Source organism: Canis lupus, chromosome 23 (assembly GCF_011100685.1).
Source record: "Canis lupus familiaris isolate Mischka breed German Shepherd chromosome 23, alternate assembly UU_Cfam_GSD_1.0, whole genome shotgun sequence".
NCBI lineage: Eukaryota > Metazoa > Chordata > Mammalia > Carnivora > Canidae > Canis > Canis lupus.
Window position 1 is genome coordinate 23,995,108 of NC_049244.1, and position 6,000 is coordinate 24,001,107.

The window sequence follows — 6,000 nt, forward strand, 5'->3', positions numbered from 1 at the left end:
CATGCAGGGAGCCCGACATGGGACTGGAGTCCGACGTGGGAGTTGATCCCCAGTCTCCAGGATAGCACCCTGGGCTGAAGGCAGGCACCGAACCGCTGAGCCACCCAGGGATCCCCACGTTACATATTTTGAAATAGAAAGATATATTATGTAAGATGACTTGCATCATAAAATTACTGGAGTTCATATTTTGAATATAAAAGTCAGGCTTATTTAGAGGGAAACTCAGCTTTATTAATTGGACTAAAAATGTTCAAACTTTTTTTGGGTCAGAGTTGGAGCTAAAAGTTACTCTACTTTATGAAATATGGCAAAATTAAGTTTTTCCAAATTATGAAAATATATGCTATATTAGTTTGATTTGCTCAATAACAATATTATTACAAATGTAATGGCTTAAAAAGCATAGATGTATTATTTCACAGATTCTATGAGTCAGGAGTCCAGTCATAGCTTAGCTGGCCCACTGCAAGGATGCAATGAGGCATCAGACAGACCTGGGTTCTTACCTAAAGACAGTATGGGAGTATCTGCTTCTAAACTCACATGGTTGTTGGCAGAATTCAGTTCCCTGGAGTTGTAGGGTGGAGGGATCCAGTTCCTTGCTGGTATTGGCTAAAGGTTACCTTCAGTTCCTTGAGACTATCCTTAGATCCTTAGCACATGGGCCTCCCAGCAGGTCTATTTGCTTTTTCAGAAAGAGCAAGGGAGAGAATCTTCTTACAAGATAGAGATCATGACCCTATGTAACATAATCACAACTGGAAAAAAAAATAAATTGCAAAAAACCCCCAGAAAAATGTAAACAAAACAGAAAGAAAGCTAATTGGTATTTTAGACTTCTTATCCTCTTCAATGTTAAGCATTATGCACAAAAAGCCTCTATATTCACAAAACAAACTGACAGACTATAAGAAGAAAATGCCCTGACACTCATTTGGATGTCAGTTTGTTACCTGGAACTTTGTTTAATTGGTCTAATGTTATGAGTAACTTTATCAGAAATTTCTGCTCTGCTTCTTTAATCTCATGATGTTCAGAGTATTGAAAATAAAAATATTACTTATTTAGAAAATATCAATTTCTCTATTAACAGTTGATCTGGAATATTTTAAAATTTGGAATAACTTGGAATGTTTTTAAGGATCGTACCCCACGCCAACTAATTTTGCAGTTTGCAGAAAAAAAAATTAAAAAGGGGTCTTGCCGTCCTAGTTTAAGAGGTTTGGAAAAATTCTAACTACCTTGTCCTACCACAAACAAGAAAGTCTTTTGCATCTGTAGCATTTAATGGCATTTCCCCCAAATGACATTCATTGAGATAACAATTCTACATTCAAACTTATTCAGTAGATAAACCTGACATGTACAAAATAATATATATAAAAAGATATTTCTTGCATCTCTGCTTTTAATAGCAAAATATCAAATGGGGACTAATTTAATAAATTGTTAGATCATTTCAATGGAATAATAGAGTTTTTAAACAATTAAGAAGACTATATGGTGATATGGAATGATCTCTAGGATAATTTTTCAATGAAAAAAGCAAGGTGGGCATCCCGGGTGGCTCAGCGGTTTAGCACCGCCTTCAGCCCAGGGCTTGATCCTGGAGACCCGGAATCGAGTCCCATGTCCGGCTCCCTGCATGGAGCCTGCTTCTCCTTCTGCCTGTGTCTCTGCCTCTCTCTCTCTCTCTGTCTCTAATAAATAAATAAAATCTTAAAAAAAAAGCAAGGCTCAGAACTGTGTATATAGTGTACTGTCATTTGTGTAACAAGGAGATTAAAAAGAAGGCAAGCATACTGCATACTTAGGCATAAAGTAACTCAGGAAGAAGAGTGGGGCTTGGGGATCCCTGGGTGGCGCAGCGGTTTGGCGCCTGCCTTTGGCCCAGGGCGCGATCCTGGAGACCCTGGATCGAATCCCACGTCGCGCTCCCGGTGCATGGAGCCTGCTTCTCTCTCTGCCTGTGTCTCTGCCTCTCTCTCTCTCTCTCTCTGTGACTATCATAAATAAACAAAAATTAAAGAAAAAAAAGAGTAGGGCTTACAGACACATGTAGGAGGGAGATTTCACCTTCCACACTCTGTTGTACTGTTTGAATTTTGAGTCATATTAATTTATTTCCTATTCCAAAATCAAATTAAAAAACAAAAGAATTGCATGTGTGTGTTGCCTTTGCTTTCTCTCTTCCCATTCATTCCTTGACACCCAGGAAGCTGACTTCCTTATCATAACTTTAAAAACTTAATGAGATACTTTAAAAACTGCTTTTGTTAAGGTCACCAATGACTTCCATGACATCATGTGCAGTGGTCACTTTTCAGGTCTCATTTTATCAAATTTCTCTGTGGTATTAGACCTAGTTTACTATTTTTCCCTCTTGAAATATTTTCCACTCTTGGGTGGGACAATATCTCTCTCAGTTTCCTTTTCCCTCATTATTGCATCTCACTCTCTGTTGTAAATGTTCACTAGAACCCTGATAGTAGTCTCATGTCCTCCACCCTCCTCTGTCTTCTTTCCCTAGCGAAATCCATCTGTTTTCATTGTTTAAACATCATCTGTGTACAGATAGTCATAGTACAAACTTGGGTTTCATGACACAACCTTGGGTTTTTCCTTTTTCATTAAATATCTTCATCTTTTTGTTACTTAACTCAGAACCTGAGAAGTCATCATTTTCCTTCAGCTACTTAGACCCCCTCAAATCTTATCCACTAAGAAGTTCTGTTGTTTCTACCTCCAAAAGTAGAATATACATATCTATAATATATAACTATGTATCTATAGATCCATATATATATCTACATAATATATATATCTACATCTTAAATATATCTCCAAATACTACCCACTTTCCCGCTATATATTATATATATTATATAGATAGATACATAATATCTTAAATATATCTCTAAATATCACCTACTTTCCCCATTTCTATTGCCACCATCTTAGTCCATTCAACTTTTCTCAGAGCTATTGTAGAGTTCTTTGAACCCTTTCCACTATTCTTCCCACCTTTTTTTTTTTTATTTTTTATTGGTGTTCAATTTACTAACATACAGAATAACCCCCAGTGCCCGTCACCCATTCACTCCCACCCCCCGCCCTCCTCCCCTTCTACCACCCCTAGTTCGTTTCCCAGAGTTAGCAGTCTTTACGTTCTGTCTCCCTTTCGGATATTTCCCACACATTTCTTCTCCCTTCCCTTATATTCCCTTTCACTATTATTTATATTCCCCAAATGAATGAGAACATATAATGTTTGTCCTTCTCCGACTGACTTACTTCACTCAGCATAATACCCTCCAGTTCCATCCACGTTGAAGCAAATGGTGGGTATTTGTCATTTCTAATAGCTGAGTAATATTCCATTGTATACATAAACCACATCTTCTTTATCCATTCATCTTTCGTTGGACACCGAGGCTCCTTCCACAGTTTGGCTATCGTGGCCATTGCTGCTATAAACATCGGGGTGCAGGTGTCCCGGCGTTTCATTGCATCTGTATCTTTGGGGTAAATCCCCAACAGTGCAATTGCTGGGTCATAGGGCAGGTATATTTTTAACTGTTTGAGGAACCTCCACACAGTTTTCCAGAGTGGCTGCACCAGTTCACATTCCCACCAACAGTGTATGAGGGTTCCCTTTTCTCCGCATCCTCTCCAACATTTGTTGTTTCCTGCCTTGTTAATTTTCCCCATTCTCACTGGTGTGAGGTGGTATCTCATTGTGGTTTTGATTTGTATTTCTCTGATGGCAAGTGATGCAGAGCATTTTCTCATATGCATGTTGGCCATGTCTATGTCTTCCTCTGTGAGATTTCTGTTCATGTCTTTTGCCCATTTCATGATTGGATTGTTTGTTTCTTTGGTGTTGAGTTTAATAAGTTCTTTATAGATCTTGGAAACTAGCCCTTTATCTGATATGTCATTTGCAAATATCTTCTCCCATTCTGTAGGTTGTCTTTGAGTTTTGTTGACTGTATCCTTTGCTGTGCAAAAGCTTCTTATCTTGATGAAGTCCCAATAGTTCATTTTTGCTTTTGTTTCTTTTGCCTTCATGGATGTATCTTGCAAGAAGTTACTATGGCCGAGTTCAAAAAGGGTGTTGCCTGTGTTCTTCTCTAGGATTTTGATGGAATCTTGTCTCACATTTAGATCTTTCATCCATTTTGAGTTTATCTTTGTGTATGGTGAAAGAGAGTGGTCTAGTTTCATTCTTCTGCATGTGGATGTCCAATTTTCCCAGCACCATTTATTGAAGAGACTGTCTTTCTTCCAATGGATAGTCTTTCCTCCTTTATCGAATATTAGTTGCCCATAAAGTTCAGGGTCCACTTCTGGATTCTCTATTCTGTTCCACTGATCTATGTGTCTGTTTTTGTGCCAGTACCACACTGTCTTGATGACCACAGCTTTGTAGTACAACCTGAAATCTGGCATTGTGATGCCCCCAGATATGGTTTTCTTTTTTAAAATTCCCCTGGCTATTCGGGGTCTTTTCTGATTCCACACAAATCTTAAAATAATTTGTTCTAACTCTCTGAAGAAACTCCATGGTATTTTGATAGGGATTGCATTAAACGTGTATATTGCCCTGGGTAACATTGACATTTTCACAATATTAATTCTGCCAATTCATGAGCATGGAATATTTTTCCATCTCTTTGTGTCTTCCTCAATTTCTTTCAAAAGTGTTCTATAGTTTTGAGGGTATAGATCCTTTACATCTTTGGTTAGGTTTATTCCTAGGTATCTTATGCTTTTGGGTGCAATTGTAAATGGGATTGACTCCTTAATTTCTCTTTCTTCAGTCTTATTGTTAGTGTATAGAAATGCTACTGACTTCTGGGCATTGATTTTGTATCCTGCCACGCTACCGAATTGCTGTATGAGTTCTAGCAATCTTGGGGTGGAGACTATTGGGTTTTCCCCACCTTTATTTTTGATACCCCATACAACCAACATAGATTTCCCACATAGCAGCCAGAGTACTTTCTCTTTCAAAGACTTGGACCTGATAACATACTTCTATGGAATGACTCCTGCTGTGCTCAGTAACAAACCTTAGCATGGCCTGCAGTGTGATGTATGAACCAGGACTTCCCGACTCTACAAGTTCATTTCACGTGCTTTGCTCTCTGGTTGATCACACTGGACTTTTCTGAGTTCCTGGAATATGGCAATCTCTTTGCCACCTCATGACCTTAGTACATGCTGTTCCTTCCTCTTGAGGGGGGGCTCTTTCCTTGCTTTGCTCATGCCAGAGTCTTTATCCAACATATCTTAGCTTAAATTCCTCCTCTTTAGAGAGGACTTTTCTCGCCAGCCAGTACAGAAATGGCCTTTCCCAGGTATTTGCTATCATTATATTTATAACATTGCATCTAACTACGCTGTTTTTGAGTCCTTTTGAAGTTCTGTAGTGTTTGCCAGCAGGTTAAGGGTGATGACTATTTGACTGTAGAAATGGTAAGAAGACAAATAGTACTGTGTGCCTTGCTTTGTCAAATATATCTCAGCATGGGATAAGAGAGTGTACATCATTTTCAAACTATATGTGTAATAAAAGAGACAAGAACAAATTTAGGGAAGGACTAATGATTATTATCTTGGCTCAAGGGAATTGGCAGATGGGGGAATAATCTCCTTTGAGAGAAACAGGCATCCATTTACCATCTTGCAATCCCAAAGGATACCTAATTATCTCAAGCAGCAGCATTCATTACAGTCTAAATATGGTACATTGCATTGAATTCTGAACACAGTTAGGACTGTAAGAGGTCTTTAGAGTTTATACAGTGTATCTTTTTCTAATAAGCAAATCAAGAACTGGAGAAGTTAATTGATCTGCTCAAGGTCATCCCACTGCTGAATTGACTTGCTGCCTTCTGCTCCAGGGAGATGTCCATGACAATTTTTTAATGCTCAAGCTTTGAATTCCCGAAGGCAAAGCCCTGAGAACTATAAGGACTCACTGAAACCTTA